The sequence below is a fragment of the Delphinapterus leucas genome, unplaced genomic scaffold (genome assembly GCF_059928025.1).
Source record: "Delphinapterus leucas isolate spDelLeu-1000000601 "Yukka" unplaced genomic scaffold, BTC_Dleu_Yukka2 spDelLeu_asBTCV2_sq53, whole genome shotgun sequence".
Taxonomy (NCBI): domain Eukaryota; kingdom Metazoa; phylum Chordata; class Mammalia; order Artiodactyla; family Monodontidae; genus Delphinapterus; species Delphinapterus leucas.
The window spans coordinates 113,501-128,448 of record NW_028322262.1 but is presented as its reverse complement, the minus strand read 5'-3'; the positions used below and the strand labels follow the sequence as shown (position 1 = coordinate 128,448).

The window sequence follows — 14,948 nt, the reverse complement described above, 5'->3', positions numbered from 1 at the left end:
CAAAGATGAAGTGCTTTATTTAACACAGGGCAGCCAGTTATCATAAAGCCTGAGACGCCCATGATGAACTGGGTTTATCTCAAGGAAATCAATTGCTGCTAAGAAAGTACATGGATACAAAACTTCAAATTTACAAAGTTCTATACAGGATGGAGGCTGACTTTTGCAAATAATACTTTAATTTTTTTTTTGGTTAAAGGAAACTAATTTTTATATTCAAATGCATATAAGTGTTAAGCAACTTACAGAATTTACTGGTGAAGTAAAAATGATTTTGGGAGCAAGACAAACACCTCAAAGAAAAGAAGCAAAGATTAAAGAATTGGGGGCTTCCCTGGTGGCGCAGTGGTTGAGGGTCCGCCTGCCGATGCAGGGGACGCGGGTTCGTGCCCTGGTCCGGGAAGATCCCACATGCTGCGGAGCGCCTGGGCCCGTGAGCCATGGCCGCTGAGCCTGCGCGTCCGGAGCCTGTGCTCCGCAACGGGAGAGGCCACAACAGTGAGAGACCCGCGTACAGAAAAAAAAAAAAAAAAAAAAGAATTCGGAGCCGCTGTAATCAAGGCAGGCTCTGCCTCCCAGATACCCTGCTCCTGAGCTGTGTTCTTTCCCAACAAAGCCTGCTGCCTGACAGCACCAGACCCTGTGCAGAAAAAAAAAATTGGTTTATTTGTTTTGTTTAAGTAAATCAATAAACGACAAATGGTCTTGAATAAGGAGGGAAGGGGGCAGGGCACCATCTTTAAAAGAATGATATAGCCATAGGACATGACAAAAACTGTTTAGAGCCAACCTGGTCCAAGATGGCGGAAGATTTGACTCCCAGTGGACCTTGGGCTTCATTATATGCTTATTGTAATACATTAGCATGCTAAATGACACACCCACCAGCACCATGACAGTTACGAGGCTAACTATAAAAGACCAAAAAGTGGGCGGTGGCCCAATTCCTGGAAATCCCTATCCCTTCCCCCAAATAGTTGGAATAATCCTCCCACTCATTAGTCTATGAAATTACTCACCCCTATAGAAACTGACAACCCTGTACCCTGGGGCCTCTTACCTTCAGAGATGGCCCACACTCTGTCTGTGGATTATGTATCTCCCTGAATAAACCTTCTTTCACTTTACTATAGCTCTCTCTTGAACTCTTTCCTGTGCGAAGCCAAGATTCTACACATGGCAGCTGTTCCAGGGACTCCCCTGAGACCTGGGACGTGACCATCTTCTCGCACTCCACTTTATCTCCTGCAAGTCTGAATTGAAATAATAAATATTAAATTAGCTTTCTTCTAAAGGGATTTTTACATTTTCTTCAGTTTATGATAAGCTTAGAATGTGTGGTAACTTGGAATAAGAAAAGAAAAAGATTTGAACGCAAAAGGCTGTGATGAACTACAAGGGGATGATTAGGTTCTATGGATAAACTGAGGAAGATAAGGATGCCAAAGATTCCACGGTTAAGTCATTTGCTGTTTTATGTTTGGTTATGAGTTCTCTCCTATGTGGTCAGGTCACTGGAAGTTGCTGTTCTCTTGCTCTCTGTACATCCCCAGCTAGACCAGTGCCTGGGGTCTAGCTACACCCTACTCACATGACTGACCTTCCTACATACTGTCCCCAGGCCCCAGCTAGAGATTATTTTTATCAAAGAGGAGGTGAGGGGCATGCCCCCTGCTAGTTTCCCTGGTAACCAATGAGCTAACCTGACTTCAATTCCCCCTATAACTGGCAATCTCCTCTTCCCCCCAGGAGCAAAGACTGGCACCATGTGCTGCCCACCATCTGCTGCACATGGTGGGGTGTTGCTTCAGAAGTATAAGATCCCGTTATCCATTAAACCATTGATGTCTCTGTCACTGACTCCGGGCTCTTTCTTTGTCTTGAAGCTGGGCAACTACAGGCCTTGAAGGCCAGTGGGGTGCACACCAACACCTCCTTAATGTCCATATTATGTTTACTGCATACAATCAAAGTTGTTATTGACAATTTGGAGAGTAATGCAAAGGACACATTAGTGGTAGGATGTCAGCAGTTGCAAAAAATAAGCCTCAATTTTGGTGATTTCAGATTGAGCTGGAATAGAACTCCCTTGGAAAATTTTAAAGTATATTTATAATAATAAAACCAACAACAGTAGTGGTAGTTGTAATAATATAAACAATGATAATGACTGCCAACATTAATGCACACTATCTGACTCAGGTATTGTTGAAGTGCTTTACCTGGATTATCACTTAATTATCAGTATAATATATGAGGTAAAACTGTTGTTCCCTCTGTTTTCAGTGAAGAATTTGAGTCACCAAAAATTTAAGAAACTTGCCAAAGATCAAACTTCTTACAAATGAAAGTCGCAGAGAGTCAGAGTTGGTAGACTTAGCTAATCACCCCTACACTAGTATACTCTCCATTTACAGAAATGAGGGGAGAGGGAGTTTAGCCTTTGATTTATATTAATTGATAGAGTAATTCTAGAACACTGAGTTTCTTTGGGTTATGAATGCTATATTTGTGTTTATTTTGTATGTATTTCCTACCTTTTAAGATTATTTTTCATTTTATTTATGTGCGACACAACTGTGTCATGAAATAAATATCACTAGAAATATATTTCTCATACTGTCAACTGGTTGCCATATCACGTACTTATAACTGTTTAAAACTGAGCAAGTACTATTATGTAAACAGATGTTTCATCCTCCATAAGACTGGTGATTTATGAAATATATTTTGTAATAAGTTAAGAAGACTGTAGAAATATCACTTCCCCATAAATGAAACAAAAGAATTAATTTATTACACAGAAAATGGGTAATGTGGAAATTGGATTCTGTGACAACTCATTGAACAAACAATCATGAGCAACCACAATAAAATGTAATTTCCTTTACCTTAAATTCTTTAAAGTTAGCAGTTAAAGCTGGATTCTCATATATGCCATTCCATATCTTCCAAGAAAATGATTTTGTGTGTCAAATATCTGTAGCAAGGATAATTCATGAGCTGAGATTTTAAGGGTGAAGAAACCAATGAAAAGTTGCACTGGTGTTCCTTTGCTTCAGACTTATAACTGCACAATGTTAATTTTTTTTTCAGTTTTGTGTGAGCTCATGTAGTGACAGGAAAGCATAATATAATCAAGACAGCAGGGAGCTTCTCTCTACAACTCGAATGAATTTACATTTGTCCATTATGTAAATGATTCTTCACCATTTTCCTATTTGCCTATTTGAAGTAGCGTCAGAGTGAATTTCCATGTGCACTTATGAAAGTGTTTTCAAAGTCTTTCTACAATGATACAAAAATACTCATTTTTTCATTAATATTAAGATAAGTTACTGGTGTATTTCTATCAGAAATAAAAAATTGGTCAAATGTGTTCTTATTTTCTTTATTTATCTTGTATATGATTTATCCTGGAAAGCTAAGTCTGTTAATAGATTTATTTCATAACCTAAATTAGCCATGATTATAGTTTTAATAGTTGGAGGTCATTAAATACTTTTTATAATGTTTTTATAATAATTAGTAAATCCTCTAAAGTTTTCACTTAAAAGGGTGTGAAAACTATGTGTTAAATAAGAACAAAAATAAAATAAAAATATTATCACATCTATGACAGATATCTTTAATCAATAAATTCTAGAAATTTATCAAATAGAAAGTTTCCAGCCTCTGCAAGTTTTGAATTATATCCCTCTCGTTTTATTCTCTTGTAAGACAAATATAGTTGAATGAATTTTGCTGTAAATATGAAAAATACTTTCAACCCCAGAAGTTAAAGTGCATTTTAAAATGAATGCTTTTCAACATATTTCATTTAATAGTCAACTTTACTTTTGACTCAATGAATGCCATATATTTTTTATTCCTGAAATTTAGTTCACTTTATAGCAGTTGCACAAGTAGTCACTCAGTCAGTGCAATTAATAACATATGGCAGGCAAGTAGTAAAAGTGTTTAAACCATTTATTTTCTTTAGTGCAGACTTGCGGAGGTTTGCTATGGCACAGATTTTTCACTAGTAAGCAAGTTTCTGTTCAGTAGTGTATATGACATTTTTTTCTGAGTTTATTGTCCAAAGAATAGTCTAAGCTCACAGCTCCATCCTCCTCAATGAATACTTCTCCCAAATTGCTCATCTACTTTTATGCTTTAACTAGCATGTTTGTGGTCACAAACCTCATATTAACAACCAGTGCTCTAATTTTTTGTTTCTCTAATTATCTATTCAAAGATACCTTCAAGGTATCTCCACTTTTATTTTCTCCCAACCACACAAATTTAATAGTCATAAACAAAAAGCTGTCTTTCTATTGCTCTTGTGCCTCTTCTTACCCTAGACTTTTCTTTTGCATCTGTAGATCATGCCCAGTCTGCCCTCTGCCCAGACTTGAAGGCTTCAATTTCTACTTCAGTGTCCACTTACATCCAGTACATTCCATTGCTCTACTCTGGGCTTGTGTTCCTGCTTTAATTTGTTTCACAAAATGCCTTTATTTTGTAGTACCTCTGTCATCAAACTAAATCCCTTAGGCATCTAAGACTTTTCCGTAACTAGCAGAATGAGTTCTTTTCAGAGTCATGCTTATTTCTTATAACTATGCAAACCAACACTTTTAGTTAAGTCATCTTTATCAATACTACTTCTCCCCTTGTATCTCCTTCTACACACACACACACACACACACTTTATTCATATCGGCAACTGTTCCTTTCCTCATTTTATGCCTCACGTGGGCAACCGTTTCTAATATGCTCAACTAATTCAAACCATATATTTTACTCTAAATGTTGCCTAAGAATTTTCTTGCAAATTCTGAATTGCTTATGCTTAAATATTTCAATTCTTGATATTCTCTTTTTACTACCTCATCCACTGTGTGATGCATGGTGACCTGGAATTTAAGGAAAAATTCTAGAAGGATTTTCTAGAGAGTGGATGTTTTCTTTCATTTAAATTTTAATTAAATACATTGACATTATTTTAACACAATAGCACTTGTTTAAAAATGTTTCCTTATTTATAAATCAGTTAGATATATAGTAAAGGTCATAAAAACCAATTGTAATAAAACTATAAATTTCAGGATTTCTATGGGAACCTAATGCAAAATGTAATTCAGAAGAGGCTATATGAAAGCAGATTCTGTAGAAATTCTCTGAGTTCAAGTATGTCATCATAGATTTTCACTCTGCTTCCAAATGACACAAGCGTGATATAAAGTGAACCTCTTTAAGTTTTTTATCATTTAAATTTGTGAATTTATTATCCATTCCAGCTTTTTAGTGTTTTTTAAAGACGTGGGTGGGATGCAGACATTACTTCTTGCACCATTTTGGCTTCACATCACTAGATTTAAGCATTTAACAGTTGGAAGCCTCTTACGTGTTCATTTGTAGAAAATGAACTAGGGAGGATGGTTTCACAGTGACTCTCCTGCCTTCTCTCTGCTCCAAGTGGAACATCTGCTGGAGGTATGTGCATTCTTTCTGCAAAGACATGATGTCCTTGTACCCATTTTCAATTTCGTAATGATTGTCAGTGAGAACTGGTGAAGCGTGAAGTAGAGAGTGCAAGTTTGGTTGTCAGGAACAGCAATGATCTGTGCTAGATAGGAAGGTTAGATAGGAAGAGAGAGGTTAGATAGGAAGAAAGGAGTTGATGTATTAAAAACTATGCTTGATTGAGGTCCTCTGGAAACCAAATCGGAGACATTTATTTACAAGAGATGTATCAGACAGTGCTCTTAGTCACAATTGCCATAAAGGAAAGGAAACAATGAGAGTTTGAACCTTGATGTAGTTGAAATAAAGGTTTCATTCACTCCTATGAGAAGCTCTAGAGTTTGTATGGCCAAATAGACTACAAGATCAAAATGAAAAATTGCAATAATGACATAGTCAGAAAATTAAAAAGAGGAAAGAAAGAAAGAATGAATGAAAGGGAGAAAGATTGAGAAGAGACCAGTGAATAGCTGTAAAACTAATCAAATTGAAAAGGAAAAATGTTTTAAATGAATAAAAAATCATAAATATCATGAAAAATAAATTAAAAATCATAAACTGTATATATTGGCAGAACATAACAGGAAATATCTCATAAAACTTTGTGCACTGTACTAAATTTGGGTATCTTCACATAGTAGAAATCTATTTTAGTAGTAACATAAAATTTCATGTTGTAAAGCCTCCTAAATAACCATTAACAAGATATAAGGACACATTTTTAACAGAATTAACTTGTAATTTGTAATGCCTGGATTTAGGAATAGTAAAATAAATACTGGGTTTTGATAAGCCCAGTGGAACACCAGGATATTTGAGAAGATAAAAAATTATTAATTTTAGTCATGAATTAAATTAATAAATACATAAAATATCTACTATGACATTAATAACACTCAAATACAACTGATTTTTTTCAGGCAGTATAGACTTTTCTTCTTTCTTATTTTCCCTATTTCACAACTTTTTGCTCTTTTTCAATTTTTTAAATTTATTCTCTTGTTTTTTCCATCTGCCTCTTTCTAATGTTTATTATTGAAGCTAGATTTATGGATGTCAAAGGAACATATTAAAACCCAAAAAATTTAGTAATAATGACTCCTCTGAAAATATGAAGTAAAGGCCAAATGCTGTTGAATGGCATGTAGATGGAAACTCAAGAAAAAATAATATTTATTATAAAATTAAGCTTATCATCAAATTTGTAAACATGTAAATGGTGTTAGAGACTAGATTTTTCTGTCAGTTTCTCTATATCAGTAGAAAAGGCAACAAGTGCAGAAAAATAAACAAGCAACAACGATGACCTTCCACATGCTATCTGCACTCTCAATATTTTTGTACTTATTTGACATAGCAAACTCTTAATGAAATGCATGCTGGGGTAAGGAAGGGCGCTGGGGCAGATCGTTGTAACACTCTGCTGGTAAATAACATTGCTCCCCTCCTAATTCTAAGAATCATTCGGTTTCTCTAAGGAAATATATATATTTTGTTGTTGTTGTTATTGTTTGTGGGAGGAGGATGAGATGTCAATTTTGAAGCAATGGAAAAGAAGGAAAGATGTAAAGATAAAAACTGGAAAGACTAATTCCAGAACTGATTTTCAAAATTGCCTGAGAGAAATAATCTATATTGTCAGAAATCAGGATAGTGATTTCCTTTGGGAGTTGCTACTAGAAGCAAAGATGGAGGCTTCTAGACTAAAATGTTTAACAAAATTAGTGTACCCCCTAAAACAGTAGCTCATTTTTTTTTTCCAGTACACGGGCCTCTCACTGCTGGGGCCTCTCCCGTTGCGGAGCACAGGCTCCGGACGCGCAGGCTCAGCGGCCATGGCTCATGGGCCCAGCCGCTCCGTGACATGTGCGATCTTCCTGGACCAGGGCCAAACCCGCGTCCCCTGCATCAGCAGGTGGACTCTCAACCACTCCGCCACCAGGGAAGCCCAGTAGCTCATTTTAATGCTTCAAGAATACTTAAAAATCATTTTTTTAATGATTAATGTAAACTATGGAAATAGCACACAAAATAAGTACACAACTAATCATGGTGATTCATACCTGTTTTTTTTTGTTGTTGTTGTTGTTTTTTCGGCTGTGCCATGCGGCTGTCAGGATTTTAGTTCCCTGACCAGGGATTGAACCCAGGCCCCCTGCAGTGGAAGCCCAGAGTCCTAACCACTGGACCACCAGGGAATTCCCTCATGTCTGTATATTCTAATCATGTGATAGAGAAGATTCTAAGATATTCCCCTAAGATCCCTGCACTGTAGTGTAAATGACTTATATAATCTCCTTCTCTTGACTGTGGGTGTAGTCTGGAATATAATGGGATATCACTTCTGTGATTAGTTTACTAATAAGCTAACTGTGTGTTATGCAGAAGGGAGATTATTCTTGTGTGGCTGACCTAATTATGTAAGCTTTTAAAAGAAGGTGAAACATCAGAGATGGAAGAACACAGATGAAGATGAGAATTCCATCAATAGTCTATCATAGAAATCAATTAATGAAATTTATTTTGAGTTCATAGATTTTTATTTTATTGCATTTTCTCTTTAAAATTTTAATCTAATTATTATTGTTAATTATTATAGGTACAATTATCTTATTTTATTAATTTCAACTCTTACCTTTCTAATTTTCTCTCTTCTACTTTCTTTGGGTTTAATTTGATTTTCTTTTTCCAGCATCTTAAGTCATTGTATTCATTGTATTCATAATTCTTTTTTTTCCTAATATAAATACTTAAAGACACATATCTCAAGACTGTTTTAGCTATATTGAACAAATTTTGGTCTACTGTGCTTCCATATTTACTCATTAAAATATTTTCTATTTTCCTGAGTATTTTTTTGTCCCAAGTGTTATTTGTAAGTGAATTGTTTAGTTTCTGTACACTTGAATGTTTTAATATGCCCCTTTTTGTGAATTACTAATTTAATTATGCTGTATAAATGGACTCATACAATATGTCATATTTGTGGATGTCTTTTTATATCTGGAATAAAATTTACAAGGTTTTTCTATATTGTAGCATGTATCATTACTTAATTCTTACAATGAATAATATTTCATTGTATGGATATAACACATTTTATTTGCTCATTTATCAGTTGATGGACATTCAGATTATTTCTACTTTTTGTCTATTAATAAACCATGCTGCTGTGAAAAAGTGAAAAGAAGTTATGGTAGACATATGTTTTTATTATTCATAGGTATATACATATGAAAATACCGAGGAGGGGAATTTCTGGATTATATGGTAACTCTATTTTTAACATTTTTAGAAAGAGCTGAACTATTTCCCATGGAGTCTATATCATTTTACATTCCTACCACCAACATCTCAACATCCTGGCCAGCTAGTTTTATGATCTGTCCTTTTGACTTTAGTCATCCTAGTAGGCATTAAATAGTGAATATACTGTGAATATCCTACTATATCAGTATCAGAGATGATCATGTGCTGTGTGTCATTTAATCTATTAATAGAGTATATTATATCGATAGTTTTTACGTATAAAACTGCCAATGCATTCTCTGGATGAAGCCCATTTAGCCGTATATACTTATTTTTATATATTGTTGGATTCATTTTCTCCGAGTATGTTTTGAACATTCTTTGTCTATATTCATTAAGAATATTGGTCTATAGATTGCTCTTATAATGTCCTTATACTAGATGGAAAATAGCCACCTGTCTTATTTCTATAGCAAGGAAACATTTTTTCACACTAATTCATGAACTCATTCTGTTCTATCATGATACATGCAGAAATAATGCAAATTAATATTAACATAGGAAAATTAATCATCATTATCATGAGGTGTTTCTTTTCAATGAAAGAGAAGCATGTAATTTCCATGTGCAGATGCACATTTAATGGGATCAGCTGTATGGTGATGGACAGAAACTACATTTTTGGTGGTGAACATGTTGAAAAGTATGCAGAAGTAGATAATATCATGTTGTACACATGGAACTTACATAATGTCATAAACTGACATTACCTCAATAAAAAACAAATCTAAAAAAAGCACACTTAAGAAGAAAATTACTGTCTTGCTTTATGGTGCTTTTAAAAATGATTTTCCTCCTTCAGTGTTGTTACTTCAAATCTAATAAATTTAAGATGTATATGTAGGGTAGTGTTTATATCTCATATGTGGTTGGTCCGTAAATATTATTTAAAATATGCACAGTTTTACATTAGGGTATTATTTCCTGACCTCTCAACTAAAGTTTATAAATAACTGATTGTGACATTCTGCACATTGTCATATAAATGAGCATGGGGTACAATATCAACCTCTTACCATAACTGATCTTTAACACTCAAGAATGTTTTATGTTGGAGTGGAAAAGAGTTGACTATCATTGAATGGAAAACAGAAACATGATTATACTTAGAAAATAAAGGCAGTAAATGGTTCATTTGCTCTCTTTCCATTTGCAGAATTGTAATAAAAATGCCAACTAGATGGATATTTAGGCAAAAGTACATTGCAATGAAGTTCAGATTACAAGAGGAGCTGCATTAATATACAACATTCTTGTTTGAGCCTGCTTTTCTATTTCAATTTCAAGAGTACTTGGGTATTTTAATTTCAGTTATAGATAGCCATTTAGCAACTCTCTTTTCTATAAAATAAATGTTAACACTTCTAAGTTATTCCATTTTACCATGTTTTCTTAGATTTTAATCTTAATATTAAAAAAAAATCACAACATTTGAAAGAAGTTACAGTCCTGTATATCACACAGAGTACTGAATGCCTTCTAGTTCACACATTATTAAGCTGCTGTAGCAGCAGCTGCATAGGATTTAGCACAACATATGGTGTTGATTCTTTCTCTTTTTTAATGAAAATCTGATTTATGAATCTCTTGCAACAAACTGGTGGTGAAATGTTTAGCAAAGCTATAACACATATTACTTGATATTTAAAAATGTCACCTTTTTTTCTCGTGAGCAAAATGATGACAGACGTATGAAGGTATGCTAAAAGAGGAGCGGAAATAAAATGGAAGGGAAGAATGAGAAAAAATGTAGAATTACAAGATAACAACTAATACTCCCTAAAATGAGTCTCATAAAATAATGTTATTTTTATTGGTTAAATAATTATTTGAGCTGTAATTTTGGAGTTTTTAAAAAAAATTTTTAAAGTATTAAGGTTGTAGTAAGGTGTTTTGTGTGTTTTATTGAGGGAGGGTAGAGAGGTAGTACAGCAGCTAAAGAAAAACTACACTGTTTCAGGATGTGTTAGAATGCTTTGTAAGACATTTCAAATAAATGTTCTTAATATGAACAATATCAATTTTTAAAATATAGAAAAATTGTATTAGCAATTAAAATAAAACGAAAAGTGTCATACAGGCTCTAGCTATACATATTCCAAGAAACAAACCTTGATGAAGATTGCCTTTCTTATTCATCAGTTCCTATTTTTCTATGCCCATGGCATTTATTCTTTCTAGAAATTAACTAGTGACTTGATATCATCTCATGTAAGAACTGATTCTGAGTAAAATATTTTCCTTATATTCTTGAAGATTCCCTGTTATGGTACCTGTAATCTTTCCACTTAGATGAGGGACTACTTAAAACATCTTCCAATGAAAATATATTTATCAAGAGGAGATTTAAGAAGGGAGAAAACCATCCTTTACCTCTAAAGTGATACAATGCAGGTGTTTTAAGGAAAAATAGATTTTCCTTATACATACATATATGCAGAGAAGCTTGATTCTCAATCTAAGTTTTAATCCTCATTACAACTCAAAACTAATATTTTGTTTATTAAGATGCTATCATAAGCTGTACTAGCAGCCCTTCTCGAAAACAACACTTACATCATCACCAGTGGTGGTATCTTATTTTTTAATGTCACTGGTAGATTACAGACTGGGAATTAGATGTGTTTTTTTATAACCATTTACTTAGTGCCAAGTATTCATATGTTGATGCAGTCTGAGCTTGAGAACGTTGGGAATGACAGTTTCTATTTTCAGGCTAATCTTTTCTCTCTGTTGACCAAGTAACCTTTCCAGTCTTCACTTCCTCTTTATTCAGAATAAGTCCCCATCCCCCAATTCCTGACAAAAGAGAGCCTCGATATTCTGGAATAATCTTCCTCACCCTAATTTAGATGTGTCAAACCATGTCTGAATACTAGAGTGAGCGTGATTCAGCCACAAGCTGGTAACTCCACTAAGACTAGTGAAGTCAATATTAGACTCCTAAGAAATAAAGCATTTAGGGCTAGCAAAGAAGAGATTTTTAAAAAAGAAAAATACTAATATCTATTGCTGACTAGTGAATTTTTATTCATTTTATTTATAATAAACAACTTAGATCTTATTATGCCAATTGATCTTATTAAGCCAATTAATAACGCTGGTACAATATTTATAGGTGTTTCTAACAGAATTCATTTTATGTATAAATGTCCAGTCACTATTCTTGTTCTCATTATTACTACCGTTATGCCCATCCTCACTGAACACAAATAATTTACAGTAATCTGTGATCTCTCTAGAAAAGGAAATGGCATTAAGGGAAATGGCATTAAGGAAATGGCATTAAGGGAAATCACAGATCGGCAGAGAGGAAATTAATTAAATATTAAATTAAATCTTGACAGCAAGCTTTCAGAGGCAGCAAAACATCTCCATCGATGATACAAAGCAAATACACTTAACATCTTTCCTCATCTGTAGTATCTCAATAGATACTATACAGATCTAATACAGACCTAGATAACAGATCTAATGATCTGTCACATGAAACACCTGCTCCAAAGTTTCTTTTCTCCCAACTCCTAAAAACATGAGTTCTACAACCCAAGCTAGTAGGTAGATTTTTGCCCCTTTTTTTCTTCTCTCACATTGCTTAAGAGGCTTTCTACTTCAGTTGTCTGTAACTCCAGAGTAGTTTAAGTTATTCAACTTTTTCTGAATTTCACTTTAGTGCATCTCAAGAGGCTGACATTGATCAGACTCAGAGAACCTATCTTTTAATATCAAAGACTGGGTAAAAATCTGTAAATGCCTGTGCGTGAATGCATAGTTAGGGTCAATATTACTTTTTCAGTACCCATACCTTTACACCGCACCTGACGTGTTGCACTGATAAACACTATCAGGTATTCTAGTTTGCAAAAACTGAAAGGACCACTTCAAGTGCATCTCTGGGAAACTAGCTATTGGAACTGCCCTCAAATTAATCCTGCTGAGGCTAAAGTTTTCTTATCTATAAAATACTCTTCAGGGACTTACTTGGGGGTCCAGTGGTGAAGACTCCATGCTTCTACTTCAGGGAGCACAGGTTCAATCCTTGGTCAGGGAGAAAATATCATGTATGCCATGCCATGCAGCCAAAAATAATAACAAAATACTATTCATTACTTAATTAAAAAAATAATGGGGGAAACAGTAAAAGCCCTCAATTCCAGAGGGTGAGAAAGCTTGGGGATAGAGAGCTGTGAAGTTCTTTTAATTAGTCCAGCACAGAAAGGCTGATTTACCTAGAAATACCATTTGCTTAGTTTTCATGAAGTGCTTACTTCTATGTCTATGACCATTTCTTCCAACCCCAGGCCCTCTTTGCCCCCCTTTGACAGCTGAGTCCTTTTCACTTGGTTCTGGATTCCAAGGCCAGGCCAGTCTAGATGGGATCTCTCTCACCTGAATATGAAAGTGATGATGATTCATATTGGACCTAACTCAGTATACATGAAGACACCGCTGGTAGAATCTATGTTTGGCCATAGTTTGGCACTTCCGGTAGAACAATACTCAGTAGCCATCCAGATTGCACTGGCCATTGTGCAGGATTTTTGTTCCAGAAAGTTGGAAAACTTACAGCAACAGTAGGCTGCTGGCCATCTTCTTCAGATTTACCAGTCAAAGTAACTATGTGCAAATCAACTGGGACAGAGTTGAAAAAAGATATAAAGAAAGCAGGAAGACCTGATTCAGAAATGAGCAAATAAAGCAGCACCTGAAATCAGCAATATAATTGAAGCAGCAACAGAATTTATCAAACAGGACATTGTGATGTTCAGTGGATTTGTGAGAGGCTATTTGCTAGGCCTTGCCTCTTAAGGACATGAGTGTTCTGTCACAGTGGATTCAACCTGAGGGGAGAAGGGGTGGTAACATGATGACGTCTCTACAGTTCCAGACACCAGATTCTCCAGGGTGTGAAGAAAAAAGTAGTTGGGCAAAATGGAGCTCACAACTTACTGTTTGTCTTCTGACAAATCCTGCAGCGCAGCCAAAAAATAAATAAAGTGAATCCACTTTAAAAAATATATATGTTTGCAATAAACTAAAAGGATTGTAATGCCCTTTTGTGGAAGGTCTTAGAAATAATAGAATTATTGTGTATATTAAATAGATTCTACTGATATAAAATAATAATAAAGGGGGAAAAATCACTGCTGTTCTAGTCTCTGTGACATAATTAGTGCAGCTTGTATCTCCCAAATCTTACCATTCTGTTTCTCTTGCAGGGCCAGAATACGGTGCTGCCCTTTGCATTCTCTGCTTCCCAGCACAGAAAACACTGGCAAAGAACAGGCAAGGAAGCTGGTCATTTAAGCCACTCTAAACTACAGATTATTCTTGAAGGAGATTCTTTTAAGGAACTGAGTTTTTGGTTTTACTGTATAGTAATGAATATATACAACTGAATTTTACAGTTATTTTTAAACAGTTGTATAAATGTTTTCTTAACTGAGAGATGACTGATTTTACTTTTTCTGTTTTCACTTGTATTCATTATGACGTTTTTTAAATTATAAGCCTTGAATCAATATACTTATGTGAATGTTGATAAGAGTAATCATTTCTAAGCTTGTTTGTCTCATGCCATAATATATACACATATTTCAAGATATTGAATTTATAGAAAATATATAGAAAAATATATGGAAGTGAATATTTAGAGAAAAAATCACTACTGACCACACCTCGTCAAATTATAAGATATGACAATTTCCCCTATTGTCAATACAAATGCTATTAATGCATTTGTATATGCAATGAAACTTTTGAAAATTCATGTAGGAAAATTATATCAGACAGCTCACAGATTAGATTGTACAAATATTGAGTACATTAATGATTATTCATTAAAAACTATCCTAGGTAAAAACAGTAATAAGATGTCGGTATTAAGCCAATCCTTTGAAGTAAAAAGTAATGGCATATAGGGTGTTAATAGATATTAGAGACATAAATTAAAGTGATTGGGCTAACTAAGGCTATAATGCCACACTAGCGATTCAGATTATTATGAGTGTTTTGTAGTGTCAGCCTGGGAATGCTCAAGGAAGTATATTCCAAACTTCCTTAATGATAAATGTCACCAGACTAGATAGCTAAACGTAATGATTATCAGACCTCTGCCCCAAGAGATTCTC

At 34.6% G+C, this 14,948-nt stretch overlaps 1 pseudogene; it reads left to right on the top strand.

The window, feature by feature from the left end:
• The first annotated feature begins 10,426 nt into the window (after positions 1 to 10,426).
• LOC149743915 (FUN14 domain-containing protein 1 pseudogene) lies at positions 10,427 to 13,685 on the top strand (annotated as a pseudogene).
• The last annotated feature ends 1,263 nt before the right edge of the window (positions 13,686 to 14,948 follow it).